This window comes from Dendropsophus ebraccatus, chromosome 11, assembly GCF_027789765.1.
Source record: "Dendropsophus ebraccatus isolate aDenEbr1 chromosome 11, aDenEbr1.pat, whole genome shotgun sequence".
Lineage (NCBI taxonomy): Eukaryota > Metazoa > Chordata > Amphibia > Anura > Hylidae > Dendropsophus > Dendropsophus ebraccatus.
In genome coordinates, this window is record NC_091464.1 from 82,679,494 (window position 1) to 82,700,494 (window position 21,001).

Genomic DNA, 21,001 nt, shown 5'->3' on the forward strand with positions numbered 1-21,001 from the left:
CATCGTACCATTCTATCCATATAATACAACACCATACAATTCTATCCATATGATACAACACTATAGTATTCTATCCATATGATACAACACTGAAACATTCTATCCATATAATACAACACTGTACCATTCTATCCATATGATACAACACTATCATTCTATGCATATGATACAACACTGTAACATTCTATCCATATGAATCAACACTGTAACATTCTATCCATATGATACAACACTGTACCATTCTATCCATATAATACAACACTCTATCATTCTATGAATATGATACAACACTGTAACATTCTATCCATATGATACAACACTGTATTATTCTATCCATATGATACAACACTGTACCATTCTATCCATATAATACAACACTGTATCATTCTATCCTTATGATACAACACTATCATTCTATGTATATGATACAACACTGTATCATTCTATCCATATGATACATTGTAGACTGATTATTATACTATGTCACAATGGGGAAATAATGCTGATGACTTCTGCTCCTATAATGTTGATGTCTTTATTGTTGGTTTGTCCCCCAGCCTGTAAAGGGTGGTGATGGTATATATGTATTCTATATAATATAGGGGTCACATGGAAGGGACTGTATAACAAAAGCAAATGGCCAGTCAAGTGCCTGCATGGGAGGGGCCCCTTAATGTCCTAATAAAACATTGCCATCGATTCCCAGATAGATGGGGATCAATACTCAGCTCTGGGATTTACATCAGACCTGCAGACTTGCCTGACTTCAATTTTTTTTTTTACTTTCATTCATCTATAACTCTGCCATGCAGGAACAGAAAGATTAAGCCTGGCCAAATAGCTTGCCCTGAAGGCGTTCTGGACGTATATCACAGAAATGTAGACGGCTACTGCAGTATCGCATACAATAAATGGGCTGAATGATGGCAGGAGTCTCTCCCTCTCTCTCTGAAACAGTAAGACTAGAGAGAGCCAGTGTAATAGGGAGGAGACTGCAGTATCCCTCATAGATTTATAGTATAGGAGTGGGTATAGAGTTTCTATTGAGTGATGACAGGGCATTCCCCAGGAGCTCTCCATGGTCCTACTTAACACTGTGTGAGTCATAAAGGGAGGTACAATCCGCAGTCACGTATCACAAACATTACATTATTGCAGGTGCACATCCCTAAGATGTAGCACTGATATCTTACATCTACTAAAAAAGACTATCAATTGGCCCTATTACACAGAGGGGTTATCCAAATCGGGCAGATATAGCTCCATATAATAAAGACAATGATCAGCTGAGGAGCCGATCATCGGCTGATTGTTGTCTTTCACCAACTTCAAAATCATTGTCCACCGGTCATGCATTGCTCCATGTCATAGGCGATGTGCAGCCTTCAGCCAATGAAATGTGTAGAAAATAATAAAGATGTAGTAATACTTACCTCTCCATGCTCCCTTGCTGTCCTCCTGCCTTTTCCCTACGTTCCCACCTGTCTGGATCCATCGCTAAAACTTTTGAACCCGTCTCTGCAGTGACAGACTGTTCAGCCAATAACTGAACATGGAGAAAAGGCTGGAGGACACCAGGGGAGCGTGGAGAGGTAAGTATAACTACGGCTTTATTAATTTCCATATAAAGCAAAGGCTGCACAGACTTCATTAACAATATATATATATATATATATATATATATATATATATATATATATATAATGTAGAAAGGGAAGAGACGGCACTCCGGAATAAAGTGAAGGCGTATTTTATTCACCCAACACGTGTGGCAACGTTTCGACTCTGCTCTAGATTCTTTCTCAAGCTGAGTCGTTCACCCTCAAGCTTGAAGCTTATTAACTGCAAGTCAACACAGTGCCGTTCTACCCCTTCATCTGTTTATATATATATATATATATATATATATATATATATATATATATATATATAAATATATAGCCCTTGCTGCATGATAATCAAACCATGTAATAGGCTCAGTAAGCGAGCACCGTTCTAGGAGAACAGAGCTCACTAACCCAGCATATTGGGCCGTATAATACGGCCCCCTAGTCTTGTCATGGGTTGGGGACTTTACATTTATAATGTTTCTTCTACAACTATAGTCAATTACAGCTACTCACAACAGTATTAAAAAGATTTTCCAGGGATAATAATTTATAACATATATGGCTGGGGTTAGAGTAAAAAAAAAAGTGATACTCACCTACCCTGATACCCTACAGTTCCAGTTCCAATGGCCTCTAATCCATGCTTGTCAGTGCCTCTTTCTGGTTTGTGTGATGTGTCGTCCCCTGCTCAGCCAATCACTGACCACACTGTGGTCCTGTCTCAGTTGGTCACTGACTAAGCAGGCAGACAAAAAGCATCACTGGAACCAGTAAAATGTGGTATCTGTAGGGAATTGGGACAGGTAAGTATGACTTTTTTTTTCTTTTTACACCTCCCCCAGCAAAACCAACAAACTTACACCATTTCATGTAAAAAGCTACTTGTGGTTCGCTGTCCACTTTGAACCCTATTGAGAATTACCAAAATGTTCATGAATGATTAAAATGTTTCAGGAATATTTTATGACGCTTGTGCAATTTTTAGCACCTTGTTTCCCCGCGTACACGATAATGCATTTGGCCATTACACTTCCCGATGCTACATCCTACATTTGTGGTTACAACACGAGGGACTATTCCAAGCACCGTAGCCTGCTTGTTAATACAATGCTATTTGAGTCATAGAATGTTATTCCTTTAGGTATATTATTGGTTTGTTTTATATTAGTGCGTACAAGCACATAAACCGTGTGAGCTGTAGCTGGTTAATACTAACCAGCAGACATCAGCAAAACTAACACCGTGTTATTTCTAATGAAATCTTCCAAGCTGCCTAGTAAAGCCTGTCAGATGGAACACGATTTACTCTCCCAGTGTCACAAAACAAATGGAGAACATTCATTTACACTGTGACAGAGGTCAGGAGGTCTTTGACTGACTCTTAACTAGAGCTCTGTTCACATGGAGATTTGGCATCCCCATCCGTTGTTCCATCTGTTGTTCCATCACTTTAGATGGCAATAATAGAGCAGCAACCATGGCTTTGCTTCAGAGACTTAATGGAACTCCAGTGGACTCCCATTGTGTCAGCGGAGGTCCATCAGGGCAGCATTAACTTTAAAGGGGTATTCTAGCATTACAGTAAAAAATTTAATACACTGCTACACTGTGATTGGCTGAGGCAGCAGGTTAGAAAAGATCGGGGCACCGAATGATGGTGAATGAGAGCTGCAGGAGAGCAGGAGGGGACTGGGGGTAAGTATGTTTGTTGTTTTTTGTTTTTTCTATTTTCCTCCGCCCTATATCCCTATATTTACCCAGAATTCCCTAACAATAATCATATTATATAACAGCTCTGACCAGAAATGGACACCATAAAATCTCTTAAAGGGGTTGTTCACCCTATTTTTTTTCTTTCAAATCAACTGGTCCCAGCAGGTGCCAGAGATTTGTAATTTAATTCTCTTAAAAAATCTCAAGTCTTCCAGTACTTATCAGCTGCTGTATGTCCTGCATGAATTAGTATTTCCAGTCTGGAGGGCAGGAGAGGTTTTCTATGAGGATTTGCTGCTTCTCTGGACAGTTCCTGACATGGACAGAGGTGGCAGCAGAAAGCACAGTGTCAGACTGGAAAGAATACACCCCTTCCCGCAGGACATGCAGCAGCTGATAAGTACTGGAAGGTGAGATTTTTTTTAATGGAAGTAAATTGCAAATCTCTGGCACTTGTTGGGACCAGTTCACTTGAAAAGATTATTTTTTGTGAATTACCCCTTTAAAAGGTGACTTTGGCAGCAGATCATTTGTAAGCCCTGTAAGCTCGGCCATGACCCTGTTGTCACCAGTTTTACATCCTTGGACCACATATGGAGAGTACTAACCACTGTACACCAGGAACACCACCTTCTGTTTTAGACGTACCCCAATCTTATTTTATTCTTCACAATTTGGCCCTTGTTACGATAGCTCATATCCATATGCTTATGCATTTTCCTGATTGCAACACATCTCACTTCTAAAACATTCCCCTATTTGACTGGCACCATTGTCACAGCATAGTCTATGTTATTCATTTCACCTGGAAGTGTTTAAAGGGGGTTGTCGTGCTTAGAAAAAACATCTGCTTTCTTCCAGAAACAGCACCTCTCCTGTCCTGGGTGTGCTTTTCGCAGCTCAGTTGCATTGAAGTGAATGGAGCTGAATTGTAATACCACAGACAACCTGAGGACAGGAGTGGTGCTGTTTTTGAAAGAAAGTAGCTATTTTATAATTCTGGATTTAAAATGATGGCTGCTCAGTATGTTTGTAAACTTCAAGCAAACTTCAATTTTGTTCTTTCTATTCTTTGGGGTAATGGGCATGCATCTCCATCTATGTAATGGATAAATATCAGCACTAATAATCAATGCCGGTATAATGCAAAATGAAAGCTATAGATCATTATTGATAATATGTATATAAATGCACGCTATACAAGTCTATCTATTAGAATATTCTATTAGATATAATATTTTAATATCCTAATATTCTAAAAGATATAATATTCTAATATCTGGGGGGGGGGGGGACTATTTAAAGGGGTAAGCCAGAATTAGAGAAACATGGCTGTCTTTATCCAAAAAGAGCACCAGAACCTTGCAACTTGGTTTCATTTACTTCAATAGAACTGAGCTGCAATATCACCCACAAACAAGACAAGAGGGCAAAAACGTCAACTTTTCTGAAAGAAATCAAGTTTGTTTTTCTAATCCAGGATAACCTTTTAATGGGGTATTCCAGCGGGGTGGCGGGGGGATGTAGGGCTATTTTGGGATCTGGCCAGGGAGGAGGTGGCTGAGAGAAAAGACGTCCACTCACCTCCCCGGATCCAGCAGCGCTCCGGCCCCCGGCCGCTTCCTGGTATCTGACGCAGGCTTGAGACGTGACGTCTCAAGTCCGCTCAGCCAGTCAGTGACAGAGGCGGGATCTGAGTGGACTTGAAACGGATCCCGCCTCTGTCACTGACTGGCTGAGCGCACCGTAGCGCCGCGGTACGGGACCCACCGCTGGATCCGGGGAGGTGAGTGGACTTCTTTTCTCTCAGGCACCTTCTCCCAGGCCAGATCCCAAAATAGCCCCCTACGCTAGAGTACCCCTTTAACATACTTAAATAGCAATGGTGATGGAAATCTCAGTACACTACTAAAGAGGTTTGGGCATTAGTTCTGGTTAAAGGGATTTTCCAGGGAAATTTACTGTTGGCCTCAGCTCAAGAAAGGTCCTCAAATCTGTCAGCGTCCAACACCCAGCAGCCCCACTGATCAGTTGCAGTAACCGATCTTGGCCACTACACAGTGGACGGAGCTGTCTGCTTCCTACTCTGGTCAATATGTATACCAGCTCTGGCAAACAGCTTATTTGTGGGGTGCTGGGTATCAGATCCTCACTATGATCTTATATCAGTGACCGTTCTTGAGGATAGGCCAACAATACATTTTGCCTGGAAAAAAATGGAAGGAGAGTTCCCTTCTAATACAGCTGTATTTTATATCCTTTGGAACTTTGTCCACAAACGTCCCAGTTCAGTCCCAAAATGTTTAACATATATCCTGATAAACCTGTTAAAGTGTGGACAGATCGGAGCGGCGTTCTCCATCCCCCTAGAGGCATAGTTATCTTCTAATAAGGAAATAATTTATGCAGCCATTACTGCTCACTTCTCATTATATTATCCAGGATATCTGAAATACCAATTGAAGCTTCGGAGGGATTGGTGATGATAATGTTGTGTTCCCTCTGTGTGGCAATGACTATTGCTATGCCGCCCCCGATTATACAACCAGTTCATATAAACCTTTTTACAAGATGTGTTAATTTAACATATTGCTGGCGAAACTAAAAAACGGACAAATTCTCGTGTCAGATTATAAGCGCAGAAAGCTTCACCCTGCAACACGTTACATTCTAAGTATAATATAATAGAAAGGACCAGTGATGGCATCTGATTGTATACATGTAATAGTCTGTGTATGCAGTTACACTGTGGGGGAGATTTATAAAACATGGTGTAAAGTAAAACTGGCTCAGTTGCCCCTAGCAACCAATCAGATTCCACCTCTCATTTTCCAATGAGTCTGTGAGGAATGAAAGATGGAATCTGATTGGTTGCTAGGGGCAACTGAGCCAGTTTCACTTTACACCAGTTTGATAAATCTGCCCTTATGTCTTTTCTTACTTCTAAGGGCCCTATTACACGGAGTGATAATCTGCTGAATCAGCCCGATTCAGCAGATCATCACTTTGTGTTATAAAGACAACAATCATTGGCTGATCATGTCTTTTGTTCCTGACCTAAAATCATTGGTCACCGACTATGCATCGCTACATGTAATGGACGGCATGCACGGCTGATGACTTAGCAAAGAAAAAAAAAAAAGTACATACATTAGTGTCCACGTTACCCCGTGTCTTCCTGGCTTCTGCCCACTGCCACTGCTGGAACTTCAGAGACAGTCTCTGAAGTGACAGACCGCTCAGCCAATCACTGGCCAAGATGGGACAGCGTAGTGGCCAGTGATTGGCTGAGCAGTCAGTTCTTGCTGTGGCTGCGGACAGCATGCAGAAGTCAGGAAGACACTGGGTAGCAGGCAAAAGCACCGGAGAGAGTAGAGATGTATATATTTTATTATTTAATATATATATATATATATATATATATATATACAGCCCTTGCTGCACAATAGTTGAGTCATGTAATAGGCTCAGTAAACGACTGCCGATCTAGCAGATTGGCGCTCTTTTACAGTGGTGATCGGGTAGTGTAACACGGCTCTCAGAGGGCCCAACATTAGATGTAAGCGAGTGATAATCTGCTAGATTGGTGCTCGCTTACAGAGTCAATTACACGGCTCAATGAACGTGAAACAGCTCCCTGCTCACCGCAGCCACCACTGGCATGTCTATAGCCGTCTCTGAAGTGACAGGCTGCTCAGCCGATATCTGGCCAAGATTTGGCAGATTTTTGATGTTACTTCTTTGGGCGGAAAGCGGATCTGCGGTAGAAAATTCTGCTCAGATATACTGCAGTGTGAACAACTGAGCTCTGTTCATATTTTACGGGAGGAATTTCATGCAGAAATTAAGAGCGGATTCCTCTTCAATTCCTCACCTATTACTCAGTGTACTTAAGTGTAGCATGAAGTAGTGACAGAGAAGCTGAACAGAATGATATATCACTTACATTGTTCTGTGCAGCTGATCCAGAGATATCCTCCTGAATAACCAGCACCACACACTAGTTCTCTCCATTACGTGCGTGTGCTCACTAGTCCTTGATATTCATGAGCACCTTTCCAGCAACTGCTGATTCTCCTACATATCAGCAGAACGGCTGAACAGAATGATGTAAGTAATACACTGATCTGTTTACCATTTCCGTCACTAGTTTATGCTGCCCTCAATGCCCTCAGGTAACATCAACCTAGTGACAGATTCTCCTTTAAATCAAGATTCTGTCCAGAACAAATTAAGTTGCAAGAGGAAATGGAAAAAAAATAGCAACAAAAAGTCTGTGCAGCCCTATCCTGGTTCTCTCTTTAGTTGTCTTTTACACATTTATATGAAGATATACATAAAGAAGCGGCTGTATCTACAAAGAATTATCTTTATCAGGTATCATATACTTTACTTCTATATTTTACATATTTTCAATATAATAATGTGCTGCATTGAAGTCAATGGAAAAATTGGATGTCAATGCACACACAGTATAGAAAAACGGCTGTAATTGATTACGACCATCCAAATAATGAACATGCTCATTACTTACCACCTGTTTTTGCAAAATACGAATGTGTTTTTTACCTGTTTATTTTACAGTCGTATTTAGCTTTTATTTTACTGTGTGTATGATCATAGCCTACAAATACTGACTACAAATATTCTGACCAAAATGAGCTGACAAAGATAATCATGGCTCTTACAGTGTCACCATTTCATGTCCCATACTTTATAAAACTCCATAAAACTCCCCGGACAGCAGGTAGTTCGCCATAAAGAACAGGATGCGGAGGAGGGCTGGAGATTACTTGCAGAATACAGCTTGTGTTCTTTGCAAATTAATGCAGTAGAAAAGTGCTGCTGTATTGGCAGCGTTTCCTATATCTGCAAGTAACTGGCAAAAGTAGGCTGAGATTTACAAGTGATTTGTGGGCTCCTCAATGGATTGTTATTTTATTCAAAGCCGGGAACCTATCAACATTGCTGTAGCCATAACTTAGATTTAGCTGAGGTTTCATATTTATAATAAATGGAATCACACTCCTAGCTAGGTTTTCCTTCTCCTGGGGTAAAGAATTGTTTTTCTCCTCTAGTCCTGTACCTACATAATATTTCTGGGCCATGGCATAGTTTCTTGTAGGTGCCCCCTCTAGCACCCAGTACCCAGGCACACACCCTGCCAGCCCCTCTCTAGCTTGCAGATCCCCCCTCTAGCAAGTGCCCCCTCTATCACCCAGTGCCTGCCAGCCCCTTTCTAGCTGACAGAATAGCGTGTAGGTGCCCCTCTAACACCCAGTGCCAAGGCACACACCCTGCCAGTCCCTCTTTAGCTGGCAGAGTAGCTTGTAGGTACCCCCTCTATCACTCAGTGCCTGCCAGACCCTCTCTAGCTGGCAGAAAAGCTTGTAGATGCCCCCTCTAGAACCCAGGAACACGCCTTGCCAGACCCTCTCTAGCTGGCAGAGTAGCTTGTAGGTACCAGGGCAGTTTCTAGGCCATTTTGGCAACAGGGCGAATCTGAAAAAAGCGTCCCCCCCTGGACCTCAATCAGCTTTTGTCAATATGGGGGTATGCTGAGTGAGGTGTGAGGTCCAAGGGGGGACCTAGACTGCAGAGCGCCCCTATCTGGAACATGTGTCCTGGATTCCTGGGAGGGCTGATTCTGGGGGACACTTACAGAAGGAGGCCATGTTCACATGGCGTAAGAGACCGGCCGTTCCGTGACCCGGCCGGGTCATGGAGTGGCCGGTCTGTGCAAAGATTATCCCAGATGATCTTTCCTGCCGCATCAGTGCGCGCCCGCATCAGAACTCCCCATAGCTCACTATGAGGCAAGCGGCTTGCTCAATAGTGTGCACTGACATGGGTTTCTGCGGCCGCAATTCACTGAATAGCGGTTGCAGGAAACTGACATGTCAGTTCTTTGCAGCCCTGCGAGGGGTCCTGGCCGGAGCATATTCTATGGGGGAGATTTATCAAACATGGTGTAAAGTGAAACTGGCCCAGTTGCCCCTAGCAACCAATCAGATTCCACCTTTCATTCCTCACAGACTCTTTGAAAAATGAAAGGTGGAATACAGGGAATATGCAGCCGATAGTAATGTATTTACATGGCTGTACGAACCATACAGCAGCCTGGTTGTACATGACTGCATATGGGGCATGTAAAGGGTCATTACTAATATATATGATATAGCAATATGGGCCCTATACTATGAAGATCACTTCTCTGTCTCCTGCACTTTCTCCTCACCAGACACTTATTGCAGCAAAGAGATTAAGGTTTAACCTTTACATTGCCTGCACAGGTTACTGATGTAAGGGTTAAACTCTCAGCAATAATTACAAGTGACTGATAAGGAGAAAGTACAGACTCCAGAGTGAAGCTGCCCCCCCCCCCCCCCCCCCCCACACACACACACACACTCACACACTCACACACTCACACACCTGGCCGGACACACTGCCGGCTGTCACATGGGAGCTGTCACATGGGAGCTGCTGCCTGTGTGATAATCCTTAGCAGAGCAGCCAGGAAGTATCCCGAGATCTCTGCTGCTGCCTCCTCTCTCCTCTCCCTGCAGCCTTCATCTCACAGGACGCAAAAAGAGCCCCCCAGGAGCCAGGTGCAGTGTGAGGGGCGCACAGAGGTCTATGCCCCGGCCTCTGCACAGACAATGTCAGCCACTGCTGCTGAGTGAGGAGGGCGCCCCCTAGCTGTCAGCGCCCCGTGCCATAGCCCGCCCTGCACGGTGCTAGAAACGGCCCTGGTAGGTACCCCCTCTATCACCCAGTGCCTGCCAGACCCTCTCTAGCTGGCAGAAAAGCTTGTTGATGCCCCCTCTAGCACCCAGTGCCCAGACACACGCCCTGCCAGCCCCTCTCTAGCTGGCAGAGTAGCTTGTAGGTACCCCCTCTATCACCCAGTGCCTGCCAGCCCCTCTCTAGCTGGCAGAAAAGTTTGTAGATGCCCTCTCTAGCACAAAGGGGCCCAGACACACACCCTGCCAGACCCTCTCTAGCTGGCAGAGTAGCTTGTAGGTACCCCCTCTATCACCCAGTGCCTGCCAGCCCCTCTCTAACTGGCAGAAAAGCTTGTTGATGCCCTCTCTAGCACCCAGTGCCCAGACACACGCCCTGCCAGCCCCTCTCTAGCTGGCAGAAAAGCTTGTAGATGCCCCCTCTAGCACCCAGTGCCCAGACACACGCCCTGCCAGCCCCTCTCTAGCTGTTCTCCTGATGCTAATTAGGGTAGAATGCTGAAGCATCTCAAGTAGAAATGTGCGCGGACCTTCACGGTAAGCATATAGAGACTTTAATGAGAACTTGTCATAGTGACAGATCTTTTTAATCCCCTGACTAGCCAAGGTGGAAGCCACCATTTAAATAGACCTTGTGGGGGTTTTATCACCATTAGTCTTCTGTTTCTATAATAAGTGAATTTAAAATGAAGCTGTAAAGTTAGATGAAAAATGATTACAGTGCAGTACTGTGCAAAAATACTCATTCTTCTAGATTCATTCTAGATTTCATTTAATTTGGCATGTAAATATCTCTATGAAGGGGCCCTTTATCTCTTATAACTAAGCAGTAGGAGAGAGTGGTTTCTTTTTTGTCTTTATAGCACAAGAACCACAATCACATGGCATTTTACAGCATTGGGTTCTGTGCCGGCTTCAGATACTATGGAGATTCTTAATGCATAGATATGAGTGATCGGGCACTGGCCTCTCCATGCAGATATTTACACTTAGAACTGAGAATAAAAATTAGAAAAATAATAATTGTGCACAGAGCTGCACTATAATCATTTTCCTCTAACTGTGCAGTTGTTAGAATAGTTTAAGCCTGTTATAAAAACTTTTCTATAAACTATAAATTAAAAGGAAGTAGAAAAATGAATTAATATAGGGACAATCTATCCTTCGCTCCATCCATTTTAATAGTTGACAAAGATGTACATGAAGAAGAGAGGAAAAATAAAATAAAAAATATCACTACTAGTAATGTTATACACCATTTCAGCCTCTGTAGTTGGAATTCCTGACATGTGTTAACCTTTAATGATACTGTGGCCCCTGTAAGTAGGAGAATCCCTTAGCACTTTATAAAACCTTTGTAGAAGAGAGATGGAGCTAAGCTGGGCAGGACCCCTATATCTGCATATGTATCACAACAACAGAATACAGCACATTAGAAAAAAAAAAAATATATATATAATATATATATGCAAAAAAGGGGTCCGTGGAGCCTCAGTTACAAGTCTCAAAACACGGGAATAGCCAGATATCCCTCTCTCCAGAGAAAGAAGCCCATTGCCAAGGGGTGCCTCCTAGTGGGGAGAGCACCAAACCACCCTGATACGTAGTCCCTCAGGTCCTCACTCTGTTGCGAGCTTTAGGACCTAAATAGGGAAACACCAGGGTGGCCCCTGTGAGTCAAAGTCTATCTCTGTGGCGAGTATACTGTAACGCCTGGAGTAGTGGATCCACTGGACCGTCACCAGCGATGGCACTAACCTCACCAGGGAGCGGAGTCTAAGGGGCCGCTGGTTTTCACCAGAGCCCGCCGCAAGGCGGGATGGACTTGCTGCGGCAGGCGACCCCCAGGTCTCTACCCCTGGCTTGGTTGCTGGTGACGGCAGGCGAGGCGTGGCAGGAGCAGTAGGCAGGAGAAGGCACTGGCAATGGTCTGTAGGTGAGACCGCACGTACCAGGCTGAACACAGGAACTAAAGTGTAACGGGGAAGCAGGAACCAGGAACAAGGAGAGGGGACCAGGTAGCGGACAGGAATCAGGAACAAGGACTAAGGACCAGGTAGCGGACAGGAATCAGGAACAACAGGGAGCTGGGCCAAACGCTATGGGAAGCATGTAGAGGCTCCAACACAAGGGACAGGGCATGCTGGGATTTATAGGGGAGTGATTGGTGCAACTAACCAATTAAGGGCGGACTGGCCCTTTAAATATGAGACAGCCGGCGCGCGCGCGCCCTAGGAGGCGGGGACGCGCGCGCCGGCCGGCACAGACCGAGACAGGAACGGAGGAGAGGTGAGGCGCCCCAGGGGCCGAACTAGCAGCAGCGCCGGGTCCCTACACAAGGACCCCGGCGGCTGCATGGGACAGGAACGCGGGAAGCCGCCGCGGCCGTGACAGTACCCCCCCCCCTTTGGCCTCCCCCTCTTTCTTGCCTGCAAATGGCACAGAAAGCCACAAAGTCTTTGACATCTTGGAACAAACTGGGCCACCAGTAGTGGCGGGTGATCCGTTGCCCGGTCTTTCGGACTCCAGGGTGCCCGGCCTCCAACGAGGAATGTCCCCACTTCAAAATCCCTCTTCGAAGCGCAGGGTGAACATGGGTCTTTCCGGGGGGTATTCTCTGAAGAGTAGAGGTGACGACTGGTACTAGGCGATCAGGAGGTATACTGTGGCGAGGGGATGTGGGTTTGTGGATGAGATCCTTCTGTAAGTTCTCCCGGTTGTAAGAGGACATGACCTCAGTCTCGGGTACGGAGAGAGGGTACACCCGACCTCGAGGAGAAGGAGTACCAGGAAGGAGGTCTGTGGGAAAATCGTACGCCCGGCGAGACGATAGAGAGTCCTCCTCGGCAGAGAAGGCATCCGCCAAGTCTTGGTCTTCTGCCGGTAGGCCGGATAGAGGCTTGGCGGGGTCAGGTGACGACATAGAGTACTTGGTCTGAGGTGACTTGAGACACTGGTTGGAACAGTCCTGACCCCAACTGATAATCTCCCCGGTTCTCCAGTCCAGCTTAGGAGCATGTAATTGCAGCCAAGGGAGTCCCAGGAGGATGGCGGGGGAAGAATGGGGCAGGACGTAGAAGGATATCTTTTCCTGATGTAAAGGACCCACCTGGAGGGCTAGAGGTGCGGTTTGATAATATACCTGGTCGGTAAGAATCTCGCCCGTGACCGAGGAGATAGTCAGGGGCCTGGCTAGTTGGATCACGGGTAGCCGCCATCTTTGGACCAATGTTGCCGCAATAAAACTGCCTGCTGACCCAGAATCGAGAAAGGCAGTAGTCTGGTGATTTTGTCCTGAGGGTGTCTGGATGGAAACCGGCATAGACAAACTTGGAAAGGTAGCATTCACACCTAGGGACACCTGTCCCACCGGACCTAGGTGCGAGCATTTCCCGGACGTTTGGGGACGTAGGGGACATCTCAGCCGAAAGTGATCCGAACCACCGCAGTAGAGGCAGAGATTCAGCTCCAGACGACGAATTCTTTCATCAGGCGTCAGGTGAGCCCGTTCCACCTGCATAGGAATCTCAGGAGAGGGCTGGGACACCGGAAAGTCAGGATTCTGGAAAACCGGCGCCAGCTGGTGATGGCGACGGGACAAGCCTAGTAGATGTTCATGCTGAACCTCCTGCTCCCTCTCCGAAAAACGAGTATCAACTCTGGTGGCCAGTAGGATGAGTTCGTTCAGGGAGGTGGGTAGGTCTCGGGCGGAAAGCACGTCTCTCACCCGACTAGACAGGCCCTTCTTGAAGGTGGCTATTAGAGCGGCTTCATTCCAGTCCAATTCAGCCGCCAGGGTACGGAACTGGATGGCGTAATCGCCAACAGAGGAGCTCCCTTGAGAGAGGTTGAGGAGAGCAGTTTCAGCTGAAGAAGCACGGGCAGGTTCCTCAAAGACAGAGCGAAACTTGAATAAGAAAGTTCCGAGATTGGCAGCAGCAGGGTCATCTCGGTCCCACAGCGGCGTGGCCCAGGCCAGAGCTCTACCCTCTAATAGGCTGATGATGAAAGCCACTTTAGAGCGCTCGGTGGGAAACTGACTGCTTAGAAGTTCGATATACATAGTGCATTGGGTCAGGAATCCTCTGCACAACTTGGAGTCACCAGAGTATTTGCTTGGGAGAGCCAGTAGAAGTCTCGAGGTAGCTGCAGGTGGTGATAGGCGCTGGGCTGTAGTATGCTGCTGTAGGGCGGCAGTCAATTGCTGGATTTGCTGCGACTGTTGCTGGATCTGTTGAGCGACCACTCTGGCGACGTCACGGAGATCAGGCACCTCGCCGGGATCCATGGTTGGAGCCTACTGTAACGCCTGGAGTAGTGGATCCACTGGACCGTCACCACTAACCTCACCAGGGAGCGGAGTCTAAGGGGCCGCTGGTTTTCACCAGAGCCCGCCGCAAGGCGGGATGGACTTGCTGCGGCAGGCGACCCCCAGGTCGCTACCCCTGGCTTGGTTGCTGGTGACGGCAGGCGAGGCGTGGCAGGAGCAGTAGGCAGGAGAAGGCACTGGCAATGGTCTGTAGGTGAGACCGCACGTGACAGGCTGAACACAGGAACTAAAGTGTAACGAGGAAGCAGGAACCAGGAACAAGGAGAGGGGACCAGGTAGCGGACAGGAATCAGGAACAAGGACTAAGGACCAGGTAGCGGACAGGAATCAGGAACAACAGGGAGCTGGGCCAAACGCTATGGGAAGCATGTAGAGGCTCCAACACAAGGGACAGGGCATGCTGGGATTTATAGGTGAGTGATTGGTGCAACTAACCAATTAAGGGCAGACTGGCCCTTTTAAATCTGAGACAGCCGGCGCGCGCGCGCCCTAGGAGGCGGGGACGCGCGCCGGCCGGCACAGACCGAGACAGGAACGGAGGAGAGGTGAGGCGCCCCAGGGGCCGAACTAGCAGCAGCGCCGGGTCCCTACACAAGGACCCCGGCGGCTGCATGGGACAGGAGGCGGTCGCGGCGGCGACCCGGAACGCGGGAAGCCGCCGCGGCCGTGACATATAATGACATAAGACAAGGGTTACCAAGGCTAGGCATCCATCCACAGACTGCAGTTTCGGGGTATTTGCCCCTCGTCAGTGTGGAGCAGGATTCTGGCTACTGGGGCAATGATAAATAGACCAACAAAACACAACAATCACTGAACTCAGGGAGAACAGTGAAAAATTCCAATGGAGTACTCATTTACGAGTCTCCATTGATTGTCCCATACAAAATTTAAATATGCAAAAAATATGCAAAAAATACTGCTCCACACTGACGAGGGGCAAATACCCCGAAACTGCAGTCTGTGGATGGATGCCTAGCCTTGGTAACCCTTGTCTTATGTCGTTATATTCGCCACAGAGTTAGACTTTGACTCACAGGGGCCACCCTGGTGTTTCCCTATTTAGGTCCTAAAGCTCGCAACAGAGTGAGGACCTGAGGGACTACGTATCAGGGTGGTTTGGTGCTCTCCCCACTAGGAGGCACCCCTTGGCAATGGGCTTCCTTCTCTGGAGAGAGGGATATCTGGCTATTCCCGTGTTTTGAGACTCGTAACTCAGGCTCCACGGACCCTTTTTTTGCATATTTAAATTTTGTATGGGACAATCAATGGAGACTTGTAAATGAGTACTCCATTGGAATTTTTCACTGTTCTCCCTGAGTTCAGTGATTGTTGTGTTTTGTTGGTATATATATATATATATATATATATATATATACAGTATATATATAACACATAACCTGCACAATATATATATAACCTGCATTTATTAAAGCTTTCCCATATAGGCTTTGTGTCCCTTAAATTGTTCCAGGAAAAAGAAATTGTCAACATATCCATACATTTGCAGGAGGAATAATGGAGGAATGGTCCAACAAAAAAAATGCATCAATATTTTATGGCAAATACAAGTACAGTGGTACCTTGGTTTAATATGCCTGCACTTACACTTAGCTATACACACTCCTGCTACTGTCACTGTCACTGTCCTCCAGCACAGCTCTGTGATTCTCACTTCCCGATTGGTCCATGCTGAACACACCTCCTTCCCCATTGCTGTCATGTGACCACACAGACCTCTGGCAGCCCTGCTTCTCTAGTCTAGCCTTTTGTACTACGCTACTGCATTATGGGGATCTGCAGTTCCATCCTGTATCTACAAACTGCTGCTGTGTTATTAGGGTTATGCAGTTACTATACATTATACACCACATGCTGCTATACTGTACAGTAACTTATATATCACATATCCAGCTGCTGTGTTATTAGGGTTATGCAGTTACTATACATTATACACCACATGCTGCTATACTATACAGTAACTTATAATATCACATATTCAGCTGTTTCTCATTCTTTGTTACATCTGTTTCACATGTTATACAAAATAACAAAATCATTATATTTGGGGCGTGGAACCAATTGTGTGCATTTCTATGATTTCTTATGGGAAAATTTGCTTTGGTATAAGAGTGGATTTGGATTACAAGCACGGTCCCGGAACGAATTATGTTCGTAATCCAAGGCACTACTATATTTATTAGAACAGACATGTCAGGAGAACAGGCAGGTCCCTTTATAAGAAAACCTTTCTGCCAAATATAAAATGAAAGGTGAATAAACGAAAGAAATATATACAATCTGAAATGAAAGCCAGTCAAGAACCTTAGAACCTTCCTCACGGTAAATTGTTTGTTCCCAGCCATGTACGTGAGCTTCATAATTCTGTTTTATCCGAACCCACAAGAAATTCTGACACCAGAAGGTTAAAGGGGAAACTATCAGCAGGTTTGTGCAACTTATAACTAAGCAAACAGAAGTAAGTGAGTTAGGAGTACTGGGGGTGTTCGTCCCCGAAGCACAGTTCAACCCTCCTCCATTGGTCATGCTCATGCCTACCTAAAGACTGGCCTGTTAATGCATAGTTAGCTGTGAACGAAGGAGGTGGCAAGCGGGCTGGACGGCAGTGGGGGGGGGGGGGGCAAGGAATGAATCCGGTGCTTCTAACCAAAAACAGCAGGACTGACTAAGAAAAGAAGACTGGTGCCGGAAAAATTAGGGAGCAGGGAGCTGTCAGTATGGCCCACTCTACCTAGAGATATGGATACTTATGTATCAGGTTGTGAGGCCTGTGCCCAGTTAATAACCCCCCAGGATACGACCTGCTGCTCAATTCTGCTGTTTCCCTTTCCTAAGTCTTGGTCACACGTTACCATGGTCCTTATTACAAACTAGCACTTATCTTGGTTTCCTCAGTTTGTTTTTTAATTATTGACAACTTTTAATATCTTGCTGCTGTTAAGTAGGAAACAATAAAGAGGCTATGCTTACCTATCTGCGCTCCCCCGCTGTCCAACTCTGGTCCCGGCAAGTGTCCCAGTACTGAGTGCAGCGCCTCAATTCTGAGACAAACTCATCTCAGGAGTGACAGCCCGCGCAGCCAATCACTGTCCGCTGCACTATCCCATCTCAGTCAGTGATTGGCTAGACCTTTTGTTCTAGAAGAGGTTGCGGGTGAACTAGTGTATGAGGTCTCCTAGCATATTGATTGTAGAAGAGTTAAAAGGGCTTTATAGTACTGGTCCATTGAAAGAGTCTTGGCTTGGGGTTAATTAAAGGATTTCACGATTCTCACCTTGACAATCCAGCTCCAGTTGTTGAAAATTCTTGTCTACTATACTCTGACTATTCTCTTGTTTTCAATTTTTTCCTTGTTGTGTCAGCCTGGTTCTGACTCAGCCTGTCTGACCTCCCTCATATAACATAAGCGCCATGTACTTAGTGTAGGGATGGCCATTAGTTAGGGTGAAACTTCCAGGTAGGTAGTGACAGTGTTTGGGGGGAGAGCAGGGCTGCACCGTTCCCCACTTAAGGTGACAGATCCCTTTCCACCAGAGTATATGTCTTGCCAAATAGTGTAAAAAATTAGACCTTATTGAAGATATCTCCTTCAGGTGTTATGATACCTGCATTACAGACACTTATGCTGCGTTTACACGTAACGATTATTGTGCGAATTTGCGCGATAACGGTCGAATTCGAACGATAATCGTACGTGTAAACGCAGCGAACGATCGAACGACGCACGATAAATCGTACATTTTGATCTTTCATCAGGTCATTAAATCGTCGTTCATCAAAAAATTCGCAAATCGTTCCGTGTGAACAGTCGTTCGCCGATTTAACCAATGTGTGAGATAGGCTTAAACAATCGCAAAACGATCGCAGTGCGAATTTTCGTACGATATATCGTACCATCTAAACGCTGATCGTTATAAAAAAAAAAATCGTAAATCCGACATCGCTAATCGTACGATCGGGCCAATAATCGTTACGTGTAAACGCAGCATTACATGCACTAGTTCTGCATAGATCAGGAATGGGGAACCTTGGCTTTCCAGTTGTTGCAAAAATACAATATCCATCAAGCCTCATCTGTTGAGATCACTTTTAAGCAGTCTTCTCTTTATCATCATCATCATCACGATCATCCGATTACAATAAAGTATACTCAGGGCCGGCCTTTGGGGTGTGCGACCTGTGCAATTGCACAGGGCGCATCACTCCTGGCCAGCTGGGGGGCGCTCTGACAGACAGAGAGCTGCACATATAACTTAGACATGGGAATCTCTAAGTTACATTTGCTGTGTGTCTGCCAGAGCGCCCCCCAGCTGGCCGCCTCCCCTCCTCCCATGGTGGTTGCTTTGGGGCGCTCCTGCACACAGGCAGCACATCTAGCTTAGAGATTCCTATGTCTGTTCGATGTGCAGCCAGTAGGGAGGCGCTCCCTACTTACTCGGGACCCGGTAAATTACTGTTCCGAATATGTCCCGGTAAGCCCCGCCCCTATATACAAGCCCCCCAGCGCTGACCGCGAGTGGGACACTGAGTGCAGAGTCTACATTATCCTGCTGAGAATCAGCAGGTTAGGAGAGGTAGATAAAGGAGAGAGTGGGCCTAAAGTGAGAATAGCATAGGGACATAGCAGCAGCCACATCCCTCAGTGTGCTGGGACAGATCATTGTCCATGCTATGAACCAGAACTGATACTACTGCCATATGCTGCTGGCTGGAAGGAGTCGTTCCTGGGCTAGTAAAATTATATGGCATTTGTGATTGGCAATGATTTATCGTAGTCAGTATTATGGGGGTCACCCAGCTTTCCCAGCATCTTGTATGTCAGTGTAATGGAGATCACTCAGGTTTCCCAGCATCCTGTATGTCGCTATAATGGAGGTCACCCAGCTTTCCCAGCATCTTGTAGTCAGCATAATGGAGGTCACCCAGCTTTCCTAGCATCATGTAAAGTAGTCAGTATAATGGAGGTCACCCAGCTTTCCTAGCATCATGTAAAGTAGTCAGTATAATGGAGGTCACACAGCTTTCCCAGCATCCTGTATAGTAGTCAGTATAATGGCGGTCACCGAGCTTTCCAGCACCTTGTATAGTAGTATGATGGTGGTCACCCAGCTTTCCCAGCATCCTGTATAGTAGTCAGTATAATGGCAATCACCCAGATTTCCAGCATCTTGTATAGTAGTCAGTATAATGGCGGTCACCCAGATTTCCAGCATCTTGTATAGTAGTCAGTATGATGGTGGTCACCCAGCTTTCCCGGCATTTTGTACTCAGTAGGATGGAGGTCACCCAGCTTTCACAGCATCTTGTACTCAGTATAATGGAGGTCACCCAGATTTCACAGCATCTTGTAGTCAGTATGATGGAGGTCACCCAACGATAGATAGGCATGGTAACCTGCTTATGTTCCCTATGGGTAACATAATCGGTTGGGGGCCCACTCGGAATTGCTTGCCCCTCCCTAGACTGAACAGCTAGCTACGCCCCTGTGTACAATTGTCTGCAGGGGCGCCAATCAGGAAAGCCAAGGACAGCCGCGGAGGCACCTGTCCTCCTGTGCACGGGTAAGTACCTTTATCGGGGGTCGGGTGGTTTAAAGGGCTTGGCTTTAGAAGTGGCGCTCATTGTAGTAGGATTTAGTCTATCATATCTAAATCTTTGAGCCTCCCACTACATTTGTGGTTTGATTGTGGGGGTTGTCTGGAGGGGTGGGAGGCTGTGGGATTTAGTCTATGTCACTATTATGGGGTATCAACGGGGGGGGGGGGGGGCGCCGAAAGAAAGTTTCGCACAAGGTGCCATCTACCCTGAGGCAGGCCCTGAGTATACTCCCTATATATAAATAAAAGAAAACCCACCATCCACAATAGGTGATGGTCACAAATCCCCTCCCCCTCCCCCCCTGCCTGCACAATATCCTCTACACAGGTCACAGAGCATGCCTCCTGTAGACTACTGCTTCCTCTGACTCATGAGAAATATCTCTAAATACCCTTAACAGAGCTGAAAAAAAGTGTGGGCAATATGGCGCCCCATAATAATATGGAAAAAAAAAACATAAAAAAATTACATAAAAGACATAAAACGGTTTATAAGAACTTGGTTTAGTATCTCGGTCTAGTATCTCTATAGACTCTGTAAAGTAAAGAAAAAAAAATCAAGGTGACATATTCCCTTTAAAATGGATCCAAGTTAAATAATTTACAACAATAGATTTATTTGAGGCTCATGCATAATCTGTCACATACTCAGAGTGACTTTGGAGGTGAAAAGGACATTGCTGGGAAGGACCCCACTGTAATGGTGGCAGGGCAGGAATTTATTATATATGAACATTCTGCAGTATTGCCTCCGTACCAGGGCTCCCATTATACTGTACATGGTCCTTCTATTCATTGCATATGAGACAACTATAACTCACATACACAGTGCAATCAATATCTCATTATTTCCCCATCTAAAGACATCTAATGGTAATAGAAACTCTACTTCAAAGAGCGCTCTCTCTCTCTCTTTCTCTCTCTCTCTCTCTCTCTCTCTCTCTCTCTCTTTCTCTCTCTCTCTCTTTCTCTCTCTCTCTATGT

The 21,001-nt window shown here is 45.9% G+C and overlaps 1 protein-coding gene and 1 long non-coding RNA gene across 3 annotated transcripts in view; one reads left to right on the forward strand and one right to left on the reverse strand.

The window, feature by feature from the left end:
- The window catches only part of LOC138767313 (uncharacterized), a 28,393-nt gene extending 18,441 nt beyond the window's left edge, over positions 1–9,952 (reverse strand). The window contains exon 1 of the long non-coding RNA XR_011358789.1: positions 9,759–9,952. This is a non-coding gene — a long non-coding RNA (uncharacterized lncRNA). The remainder of the gene's footprint in view (positions 1–9,758) is intronic.
- LOC138767311 (trafficking regulator of GLUT4 1) overlaps positions 1–21,001 on the forward strand; it is a 74,121-nt gene that overhangs the window by 24,879 nt on the left and 28,241 nt on the right. The window lies entirely within an intron of this gene.